The following is a 12596-nucleotide window of genomic DNA, read 5'->3' as shown; positions in this document are numbered from 1 at the left end:
CTATTTTCTTTCCTTTTTGCATTTGTGGAGACCTCGGAGATAGCAGAAGGCTTTATTTTTAATCACGTCCAAAATAAAACCACCAAAACCTCTGTGAGCTGGGCTTAGGACACTGAAGTCTACTATTAGAAAAAGCCATCGGAAGCCTGGAGGGTCATGATCGACACGCACGTGTGCTTTCAAATAATAGGCAAGTCCCTGAGTTGGCAGCCCTGAGGACACCCTGCGATCAACGTCGGGATGCCAACGCCGTAAACTCAGCAGTTTATGACAAAGTCTTGGACGTCAGCTTCTGGGACATATTCCATACTGGTTGACCACCGAACGACCACTACGCACCGTGAACTGATGCCAGCATTGGTGTCGGCCCAAACCACGTCATCACAGTCCTGTGAAGCACACTGTCTTATCGTGCCACAAAGGAAGATACCGAGAGACGTTTCTGAGCGATTTGCCAAAAGTCACAAAAAAAAAAAAAAAAAAAAAAAAACAGAGCTCGTGGACCCAAGATAAATACTTACTATACTAAGGACTGGAACGAAATATGTTAACCAGTTAATCATACGTAGATAAAAAGAATTCTAGATGAGTATGTGGGGTACGGAGAGACTTGGGCGAGGATAGGTATTAACACCAGAGGAAGAAAAATGTCAACAGAACCATTAACCCAACAATATTCTTTCACAGAAAGCACTTCTTGGAAGACGGACCAATGTACAATTTTTCTAAAACTAACTAAAAGGGTACGGGTGTCTACTGGGTAACAAGGTACGGGAGTGCTCCCTGGAGCACGAGGTATAGACCATTACTGCTGACGAGAGACACGCAACTAACAGAGGAAGGGTCCACGCAGGAACTCTCCAGAGAAGGAATTCACAGAATGTCTAGAGAACTTCTTCCTTCTCTTCCTTTTCAATTTATTTTTTTATTTATTTATGATAGACAGAGAGAGAGAGAGAGAGGCAGAGACACAGGCAGAGGGAGAAGCAGGCTCCATGCAGGGAGCCCGATGTGGGACTCGATCCCAGGACTCCAGGATCACGCCCTGAGCCAAAGGCAGGCGCGAAACTGCTGAGCCACCCAGGGATCCCCCCTTCTCTTCCTTTTCTAGAAAAAAATACTAGTAAACACTTCACCAACGTTTGAGTAACTATGAACGATCCTGCAGAAATAGTAGGTAGTGTGTGCGCAGCCTGTGTGTGGATAAACACAAATATGTACACGTACACACACAGCATATGTTCTAAACAAAATGGTGGGAGGTGTCTACGTAAAAACGTGTGTACATACGTGTACATACATATATTATTCCCGATTATAAGACCTTGCATGCTGGCAGTGGTACCTCTGTAAGAATCAAGATTCTCTCTCTGTAATTGATTTCCCTGTTGTGCCCGAGGTTGCGAATCCGAGAAACCACCGAGGAGCCGACACCGATGCAGACACACGGGGGTTTATTAACAAGCTCGAGCTGGGGTCCAAGTGCACCCGACACAGCGGAGCAGGGACTGGGACCCCAAGGGGGGTTACAGGTGGGTTTTTATGGGCTGGCCTAGGGGATTTTTAGAAGGGGGGAGGAATTTCTTAAGCTCCGTTTTCATTCCGATACGGGACTTTCTGTCTCTGTCAAGGGCGTTCTGAGCTGTTTTCATTCTGACATGGGATTTTCTGTCAAGGGCATTAAGCTCTGTTCTCATTCTGTTATGGGACTCCCTGTCAAGGCTGTTCTGTGGTTTTTCCTATAAAGTTCAGCTCTTATTCACGGGGGCCTGAGATGGCTGTGCTTGTGCTACGCTTGTGCTAACGCTTGTGCTAATGCTACACTTGAGGTGGAGTGGCCTTGGTTTTCTCGGCCTCCACACTCTCTAAATATTTCCTCCTGGAAATAACACGGAGCAAAATCGATTGGTTGTTTAATTTCCTATTAGTCTTATAAGTCAATCTGAGATGTCACTAATTAATTTCCTTTGTTGCACCATCAATTAGGTCCAATTAATTCAACTAAATTGAATTGCTTGAATCAAGTCGAAATGTAATTTGTAAGTATAAATGCTTAAAGAAACGTTTCATCAGATCAACACAGAACAGTTATCCCTATTATGAATAAAGGAGATATGCTACAGAATAGCATTTTTTTCCCAGAAATTCCCAACTATAAGGAGGAATACTAAATGTCCACTGATGGACGAGTGGGTAAAGAAGATGTGGTAACACACGCACACATAATGGAATATTACTCAGGCATGAAAGACTAAGATCTTGCCATCTGCGACAACATGGATTTACCTAAAGAGTATTTTTCTAAGTGAAATGTGAGTCAGACAGACAAAGGCAAATACACGTGGAATCTAAAACACGAAGCAAACAGACAAAACAGAAACAGACTCATAGTTATGTGAAGCAAACTGATGGCTGCTGGGGGGGGGGGCAGGGGAGGGGACGGACAAAAATAGGTAGAGGGGGTTAGGAGCTACAATTCCCCAAGACTGGAGAAATAGGCAAGTGGAAATAGCAACTCATGGCTCCCCAGAACAGAGACTCCCAGGTGGAAACTGCAACAGGAGTCGAAAAGCCCCAACCGTAATGGAGAACTTGCTGAAGGCTCAATGGGAAGGACTCTGAGAGGTAAAAATTCAAGGGTACCCAGGCAAAGGAGAACCTCCACAATTTGGGGGGATTTACCTCCAGACCGTCCAGGTTCTCACACTAAATACCAGAGAAAAACCCCCCTGTGCTTCCTGCAGAAATGGAAGAAAGGAACCATTTTCAAATACTCTAGAACACTCCATTGTTGACAAAGCTTACCCTCGGAAGAAGCTAGTTAACCAGAGCCTGACTGGCTGCAGCATTGCCGGAGCCCAGTCTAACCAAGGGAATGGAACTACCCAACTCCAATCAGCTCTCGTCCAAGTAGAAATCAATGACATTGAAAATAGGAAATCAATAGAGAAAATAAATGAAAGCAAAAACTGGGTCTTTGGAAAGATCAATAAACTCAATAAACTTTTAGCCAGGCTAGCAGAAGATGAAGAAGAAAGACAATACAAATCACTAAAATCAAAAAATGAAAGAGGAGTGGCTTTCTCTCAACCGCGTGTCCATCAATGTCCAGCCAAAGACAGGGGCACCTGCTGCAGGCCTCAAGCGAGCCACCATCCCACTCGCAAAAAAAAAAAAAAAAAAAAAAATCCTTATATATCTTTCTTTATACAACTTTGCCACTTACACTGGGATTTAACTAAAAATTTAAATGCTGGGTCGGGCTGTGTGCACAAGTGAAATTACACACCAGACCGCCTTCCAAAGTGGTTGATTTCTGTCCCCAACAAGGCATGAAAGTTACCACTTGCCTGATGGAGTCTGCTTGGATTCTCTCTCCCTCTCCCTCCGCTCCTCCCCTGTGCATGTGTTCTCTCTCGCTCTCTCTCTTTCTTTCTCTAAAATAAATCTTTAAAAAACTATGTAAGGTTATGTCTTAAACTTTTCTATTTCTGTCTTTAAAGAATCCATCCTCTGGGCGCCTTGGTGACTCAGTTAAGTGTCAAACTCTTGGTTTGGGCTCAAGTTATGATCTCATGGGTCCCGCCCGAGTGCTGCACGCGGTGGGGAGTCGGCCTCAAGATTCTTTCCCTCCGCCTCTCCCCCAGCCTGCCAGCGCTCTCTCACATAATCACATAAACAAATAGATCTTTAAAAAAAAAGAGAGAGAGAACACATTATCAAAATGAGCAGATGTTATAGATGTAGTGGAGAGGAAATACAGTGGAGGTACACTGTCTACAGATTCCTCATATACGTTGCCTTTGATTTTAATGAGATAAAATGTAAATTAACATATTAACATAGAAATTATTTTGAAATATGATAGGAAATTCTAACAAAATTGTGCGTGTTTGTTGTTATTTTTCTTGTTGTTGTTTTTTGGTTTGTGACTTGCACTTTTGATTGGCAATTACCTATAAATATACTGAATCTTTTTTTTTAAAGACTTATTTATTTATTCATGAGAGACCCAGAGAGAGAGGCAGAGACATAGGTAGAGGGAGAAGCAGGCTCCTTGCAGGGAGCCCGACGTGGGACTCGATCCCGGGACCCCGGGGTCACGCCCTGGGCTGAAGGCAGACGCTCACTCAACCACTGAGCCACCCAGGTGTCCCTAAATCCTGAATCTTGCTTCCATTATATTATTCAATATTTTTATTGATACAGTGTACATATAATAAAATATACATATTTTTGTGCTCAGTAGGATGACTTCAGGCAAATGCATGACTTCCTCTAACCCACACCTCTTTCAAAACTGGCTCTTTCCCATCTGCAGAAATTTCCCTCATGCCGCTTTCCAATCTCTGTCCTCACGTCATCCCTCACCAGAGCCAAACACTGATCTAATTATAGTCACCATAAACAACTTGACCTCTTTTAGAAATTCTTATAAACGCAATCATACAGCATGTATTCTTTTATGTGTTTTTTTATTCAGCCAATCATCATGTTATGTATATCAGAATATTTAAAATTTTTATTGCTGAGTCATATTCAATTGTATGAATACATCACAATTTGTTTATTATTCTCTTGATAGCCATTTGGGATGTTTCTAGTTTTGGCCTATTATAACTTAAACTCTTATGAAAATTGTTCACAAATCCTTTTATGTATATAAATTTTATTTTTCTTGGTTAGGAGGCGAATTGCTGGGTAACAGGGTAAATATAAGTCAAAATTCATAAGAAACCGACAAACTTTTAAAAAACTGGTTGCAACATTTACATTCCCACCAGCAATGTTTGAGACTTGCTCTTGTTGCATTTTTTTTTTTTTTTTTTACATTTTTAAATGACTGCCTTTTAAATGTAGCCATTCTGGTAGACATGGAGAGGTATCTCAAAGTGGTTTATATTTTCATTTCACTTATTACCAATAATACTGAGCATTATTTCATATACTTATTGGATACCTGTATATCTTTCTGACATGCGTGTTCAATTTTTTTGTATATTTTTATTGGGTGTCATATTATTGGAGTCGTAACAATTCATTATATGTTTTAGATGTAAGTTGTTTGATATAAATAACATTTTGTTCCAATTTGTCTTTGTTTTCTTAAGGGTTGTCTTCTGAAGAATAGTTTTAATTTGATGAAGTCCAACCTTTCCTTTCTAAGATAATGTTGCCTATTCTAGGCCATAAAGATAGTCTCCTATATTTTCTTTTCCAAATTTTTTTTATAGGTTCAGATTCAACATTTAGGTCTATGATTCATCTCAAAATAGATTTTTGTTTATCATGTGAAGTAGCTTTGGAGGTTTTTTTTTTTTTCCTCACATGATATTTACTATTCACTATTTCTCACTGAATTTTTCCCATCGAATTTTTCTGGTGCCTTTGTTGAATATGAGTTAGACATACCTGCATTGCTTTATTTCTGGACTCTCCATTTTGCTCCATTATTATATGTGTCTATCTTCACATTTACAATACACAGCTTGAATTACTGTATTTTTATAGTAAATCTTAAAATCAAGTGGCATCAATCCTCTATCTTTCTTTTTCTTTTTCAAGATGGCTTTAGCTGTTTAGGACCTTTGAATTTTCACATAGATTTGCAATCACCCTGCCCATCTCTAAAGTAGATCTTGATATGCTTTTTCTGGCAGCTGTATCGAATCAATTGATGAATTTATGGAGAACAGCCAAGTTAACGATATTAAGTATTACACTTTAGGAACATAATATGTTTCCCCATTTATTTAGGTCTTCTACAATTTCAGCATTGTTTTCTACTTTCAGTGTGGGAATTTTTTTACACACCTTATGTCACATTTGTCCTTTTATTCTATTATAAATATGATTTTAAATTTTCAATTACTTATTGTGTATGTATGGAAATACAATTGATACTGACTTTATTATTTTTGATAATTTTAATTAACATTTTTGATCACTTATTTTTATTTCAGTTATTTTACTTGTTTTGTATGTATAGATTCTAGAGATATTCAATAATCATGTTATCTGAGAATAAGGATAATAAAACTCTCTACTTCTCTCTTCTATACTTTATGCCTTTTTCTTTTTTTTGCTTTGTGTAATAAAGTATCTGTGAAGTATAAATAGATGTTGTAGAAATGTACAACCTTTAACTGCTTCAGATAATGATCCTAGAAAAGGAGTAAGTATTTGCAAGAGCCCTTCTCCCTTTGCTTATTGTTTACTCCTTGTTTTGTTTTTTACTTCCCAGCTAGCTCCTAAGGTCCACAGCCAGCCTTTCTCTAATTTCTTTTAAATTGTTTGAAACTACAGTGCATCTCATTACCTCATGCCTAACCAGCCTGACTCTTCAAATTAATAGTAATGAATTCATCTATTTACTCATCTGTCTGGAAATACAGCTTACTTCAGCTTATTGACATTTTTAAATGCAACTCAAAAGTTGTGTAACAATAGTACTACAATGATGCATAAAATTGACTTTGAGTAAGGAACACACTATACATTGGAGGGTTAGTAATAAAATCTGAGAATGCTAATGATGACTCCAAGGTTATCATCCCTGCTCAAGATACTCTTTGCAGAGTTCTGCCTCAGAGACCTGTTCTAGTTATTCTTTGTAGAGACTTTGCAGAGATGATCTTGGCTCCCAACAGAAAACAGTAAGTAAAATTAGGATATGCATGATAAAAAAAACTGTTGAAAAAAATGTTCTTTTGGGCACCTTGCTTGATTCATGAATTCTGTTGTATGCTTTTTTTAAACTCAAGAGCATTTCAAAGACCTGATACCGTTTGGGAATATGAAAGAAAAATTCCCTATACTTTTTGTAAGCTAAGTAAGAAACAACAGAAAAAGTTAGCTACTTTAAAGGACAGAGAGATGTACATGAAATCCTAATAGACATTATGTTTATGCCCTTAACTTAGGCAAAAAAAACCCAAAATGTCGCATTGCTTTACATCCTTTAAGTAAATGAATTCTAACCCTAAAATTCCATTCCACCTCTGTCTCTATTAGGATTCCTTAATCAGTTATGGCCATGACTATGAAGAAGTTCTTGGAGCTTGCATCACAGCAAAAGCCAAAGACATCCAACCAGTATTGGCTCATCTCTTCATTTACTTCTTGCCTCTGAAAAGCTTGTCGCCCAGTCTTCATCACTTCATCTCTAGGCCCAGTGTCCAGCAGTTTCCACATCCAGTTTAGTTATAGGGATCTTTGCTCAAGAACTCTGGGGGCAAGTGTTGAGCATCTCTGAGTCCGTCAATCATCATTTGTCTTTTTCTAATTAATATTAGAGCAAAATTGTGTGATGCTTACAGACTCTCGATTATGTACACAATTTACTTTTATCCAAATTCTTTCATGAGCAAGACGCAATTCATAAAACTCTACCGGTAACTGAATACTTTTTTAATGGAAGCAAAATTATGTATTTAAATACTAAATTAAAGAAGCTAACAAGAGAGGATATATCTATGAAAAATTAAAAGAAACTAAGTCGTAAATACTTATATTTAATGTGAATATAGCACTAATAGAAATATAAAGACAAAATGTAATAAATTACAAAAGTTACTTGTTACTGAAAACAGACACCCATAAAAATGAATAATATTTTTAAAAACTTGAGGAACCTCCACAGTTTTCCAGAGTGGCTGCACCCTCTTGCATTCCCACCAAGAATACACAAGGGTTTCTTTTACTCCACATCCTTATTGACACTTGTTTCTTGTGTTTTTTATTTTACCCATTCTGACAGGTGTGAGGTGGTATCTCATTCTAGTTTTGATTTGCATTTCCCTGATGGTGAGTGACGATGAGCATTTTTTAATGTTGTTTGTTGGCCATCTGTATGTATTTTTTGGAAAAATCTTCTATGTTTGAACTGCATTATTTGTCTTTTGGGTCTTAAGTTGTATTAGTTCTTTATATAGATATTAACCCTTTATTGGATATGTCATTTCTAAATATCTTCTCCCATTCAATATGTTGGTTTTTGTCGATTGTTTTCTTCACTGTGCAGAAGCATTTTTATTTTGAAGTAGTCCCAAAAGTTTATTTTTGCTTTTGTTTCCTTTGCTTCAGAAGACAAATATCACACATCAGAGAAATTACTGCCTATGCTCTTACTGAGTATTTTTATGGTTTTAGGTCTCACATTTTAGGTCTATAATCCAATTGGAGTTTGTTTTTGTGCAGAGTGAAAGAGGTACAGTTTCATTCTTTTGCATGTAGCTGTCCAGTTTTCCAAGTATCATTTGTTGAAGAGATTATCTTCTCATTATATCCACTCTTTCTTTGTTGAAGATTAATTGCCATATAATGGTGCATTTATTTCTGGGTTTTTCTATTCTATTCCATTAATCTATGTGTCTATTTTTATGCCACTACCATGTCATTTTAATTACTATTGCTTGGTAATAAAACTTGAAATCTGGAATTGTGATTACCTCCAGTTTTGTTTTTTCTTTTGCAAGATTGCTTTAGCCATTCAAGGTCTTTTGAGGTTCCATACAAATTTTAGGAGTTTGTTCTAGATCTCTGAAAAATGTTATTAGTATTTTGATAGAGATTGCATTGAATGTGTAGATTGCTTTGGGTAGTATAGACATTTTAACAATATTTGTTCTTCCAAACCATGAGATGAAATATTTTTCCATTTCTTTGTGTTGTCTTGAATTTCTTCATCAGTATTTTATTGTTTTCAGAGTGCAGATCTTTCACATCTTTGGTTAAGTTTATTCCTAGATATTTGATTGGTTTTGATGCAACTGTAAATGGGATTTTCTTAATTTCACTGTCTGATGCTTCATTATTAGCATATAGAAATGCAACAGATTTCTATACATTGATTTTGTATCCTGGGACTTTACTGAATTCATTTGTCAGTCCTAGTACTTTTTTGGTAGAATTTGTATGGTTTTCTATATATACAGTATCATGTCAACTGCAAATAGAGTTTTGCTTCTTTCTTACCAATCTGGGTGCCTTTTATTTATGTTGTTTAACTGCTGTGGTTAGGACTTCCAGTACTATGTTAAACAAAAGGGGTGAGAGTGAACATCCTTGTCACATTCCTGACCTTAGGACAAAGCTCTCAGTTCTTCACCAATGAATATTATGTTTTCATATGAGGCTTTTATTATGTTGAAGTATGTTCCCTTTAGACCTACTTTTCAGAGCGTTTTTATAATGAATGGATGTTATATTTTGCCGAATGCTTCTGCACCCACTGAAATGATCATATGGTTTTTATCCTTTTTCTTATTGATGTGAAATATCATGTTTACAGTTTTGCAAATATTGAACCACCTTTGCATCTCAGAAATAAATCCCACTTGATTGTGGTGTATGACATGTTAAATGTATTGTTGGATTCAATTTGCTAATATTTTGTTGAGGATTTTTGCATATATATTCATAAGAAATATTGACTGGCTCAGTCAGTTAAGCATCTGACTCTTGATCTTGGCTCAGGTCACAATCTCAGGGTTATGAGATCCAGCCCCCATCCTGTGGAGCCTACTTAAGAGTCTCTCCCCATCTCTCTTTGCCCCTTCCCCTGCTTGTGCATATGTATGTGCACTCTCTCTCTCTCTCTCAAAAAAATAATACAAATGACTACCAATAGCCTTTGTAATTGACAATTATTTCCCTGAAAAATATAGAGGACATCAAAAAATATAAAAAGGGTAATTCAAAAGCAATACATGGGTGGATTTCACCCAGTATGCTGAACAAATTGTAGATCAACAGTCACATTTTCAGCCTTAGCACTTCACTCCCACTCTCATCTTTCTATCATGGGGCCCTGCCCTCAGAGCCCTGGCTATTTTCTCTAACACTCAGAAAATGATCCATGTATGTGCCTTACCTGGCTTCTAATGCCCCCCCATCATCCATCCATAAACCTCTAGCTTTTCCTTTCAAGAATGTTTGATGATATGTCAGTTAGACATATTATTTGGGAATAATAAATTGTGAGAGTTAACTGAAGTGTAAAATGCTCTACTCTAGGAGTCATGGTGGACAGAACAAAAAGAGCTCTGTCCCAGGGCTTTGTTATCTAAAAGGTGCCAAAATCTAAATGATTTTTAGAAGGCTGTAAATATTTCGAGGTCCCTTCTGTTTTATTACAATAGTCCACCCACACTTTTCTGGTTATGATATCAGCAGAGCTGGATGAGATCAGAGCACAAGATCAGAAACCTTGGACTCACTTTGTTATCAAAGACCACCTCATTTCCCTTTAGACCTCACCCATTCTACACCCCACACCATTCACACATAGACTTAGCTCCATTTTTGACCATCTGTATCTAGCGATGCTTGCCTGAGGAGATAACTTGCTTCATGAAAGGCATGTCAGCAACCTTCAGTTTAGATGATAATACAGTACAACCTGTGAATTAAGTTTATATGCACATTATGATTCAGGTTAAAATGTATGTAGTATAGAGATATACAGGAATACTTGAGATATTAAATATTTTTGCAAAAAAAAATTAAAAAAAATATTTTTGCAGATAAGGCAGTAAGAGTCCAACTAAATTGCATTATTAGACCACGAGCAACAAAATTCTTTCTCACAAACTGAATGCAGATTTGTCAACACAGCAGTGTTAATGAAAAACATGGAATCAACTGACAATGATAGAAAATTCTAAAATTTACAAAAGATGTACATTTCCCAGCTTTTCTTAATCAATTAGATCTAACAATAGGCACCCACACTGCTGCTTTGGAGTGAATGGAAAATGTTTCTTCTAGTTCTCTACAATTATCAGCCTCTTTCAGTCAAAAAGGTGACTGTACTTCCTTATGGACCTGTATAGTCCTGTTGTGAACTTCTAGTCACAACATTTCATTCTCAAATATCTTCATTCTTAGTAGTGTCCCAGTTTAACGAAATGTACATGAATGTGCAACTCATTTACCTTCCTAGTTCCTAATAATATTCTATTCTGCTACCATAAAAACATAACAGAAGAGATTGTTCAGCAACTCCCTAAATGGCCATTACTGCCATTACTTCCATCCTCTAGTAGAAGATCCTTCATCACAAAGACCCTTGTGGACACACTGGAATCCAACTCATAAACTTTTCATAATAAAATTTGGTAATAAACGTCCCTTTCTTCTCTGACAAGGGATTCAGGATGTCAATTTATTTAGGAGAGAGAGAGAGAGAGAGAGAGAGATAACAAAAGAGAGCACAAGTGGGAGGGCATGGAAAGGGAGAACAAGCTCCCCACTGAGCAGGGAGCCCAACATGGGCCTCAATCTCAGAACCCCAGGATCACGACCTAAGCCAAAGATGCTTAATCATCTGAGCTACCCAGGTGCCCTCAGGATATCAATTTAAAGTTGTCTGTGTACACGTCTCCAATGAAGAAGCCACCAGGTAGAGGCGAGGAAAGATGGGACACCAGGTTAAGTCTTAATAGTGTGAATAAAAAGCTTATCTCAATTGCTGTTGTCATCTATGACTTTCCTAGTTTAGAGGGTAATATATTCCATCTTTATTGAGCTAAATGGAGCTCAGTTTCTGCTAGGATGCACACAAAAAGCATCATTTACTTTTATTCCAATAGCTTATTGTTATTAAAAATAAACAAATAGGGGTGCCTGGGTGGCTCAGTCCGTTAGGCATTCAACTCTTGATTTTGGCTCCTATCCTGATCTTAGGCTTGTGGTATCAAGTCCCTATGTCCAGCTCTGTGCTCAGCAGGGAGAGTCTGTTAGAGATTCTCTCTTCCTCCTCTGTCCTTCCCCCGCTTGTACACGTGCACACACACACATACACGTGTGCACTCGAGTGTGCTCTCTCTCCAAAATAAATAAATAAATCTTTAAAAAAAAATAAAACATACAAATATAACACAAATGAAAATTAGATCTATTTTGGTGAAATAAATCAGTAACTTCCCTGTTCTGGCTTCTTTACATTTAATTTTAAGAATTATGCATCTGTTTCTTTATCTCTTTCATATCCTCCTAGAGAAAGAGGAAGAGCGTGTGCGCACGTGTGTATGCACCTATCAAGGAATGCTAGAAGAAACAGAAATCATCCTTTCCAGCTTTTTACATTTACAGAAGTCTGCCCTGGCCTGAATTTTTGAGTCCCCCCCCCACAAAAAAAAAATTTATATGTTGAAATCCTAACTCTTCAGAGATAATGGTATCAGTAGGTGGGGCCTCCTTGGGAGGTTCTTGAGAGTAGAACTATCATGAATATGGACAATGCTCTTTTAAGAGATCCCACAAAGCTCCCTAGTCCCCTCCACAACATGCAGATATGAGAAGCCTGTGACCTGCAAGGCCCTTACGACCTTAGTGCCAGCCTGATTTTGGGCTGTCAGCCTCCAGAGCTGTGAGCAATGACCTGCTCATAAGCCACCCAGTCTGTGGTTCCTTGTTACAGTGGCCTGAATGAACTAAGACAAAGTCACAGAAAGATTCTATGGTCAAACTGTACCTATTCATTTACAAAATGGTACTGAATGAATAAAAATAGATTTTTGTGCATTAAATTTCCTTTCATCACGTTTACTCTTCTACATTTGCCTTATCCCTCATTTGGTGAGGGTGGGGGG

General features: G+C 37.7%; 1 long non-coding RNA gene across 1 annotated transcript in view; it reads left to right on the top strand.

Annotated features, from left to right (window-relative positions):
* Nucleotides 1-7719, top strand: part of LOC121472116 — a 39635-nt gene extending 31916 nt beyond the window's left edge. The window contains exon 3 of the long non-coding RNA XR_005982778.1: nucleotides 7015-7719. This is a non-coding gene — a long non-coding RNA (uncharacterized LOC121472116). The remainder of the gene's footprint in view (nucleotides 1-7014) is intronic.
* Nucleotides 7720-12596: the final 4877 nt, after the last annotated feature.

The sequence above is a fragment of the Vulpes lagopus genome, chromosome 11 (assembly GCF_018345385.1).
Source record: "Vulpes lagopus strain Blue_001 chromosome 11, ASM1834538v1, whole genome shotgun sequence".
NCBI lineage: Eukaryota > Metazoa > Chordata > Mammalia > Carnivora > Canidae > Vulpes > Vulpes lagopus.
This window is presented reverse-complemented; position numbering and strand designations above follow the sequence as displayed.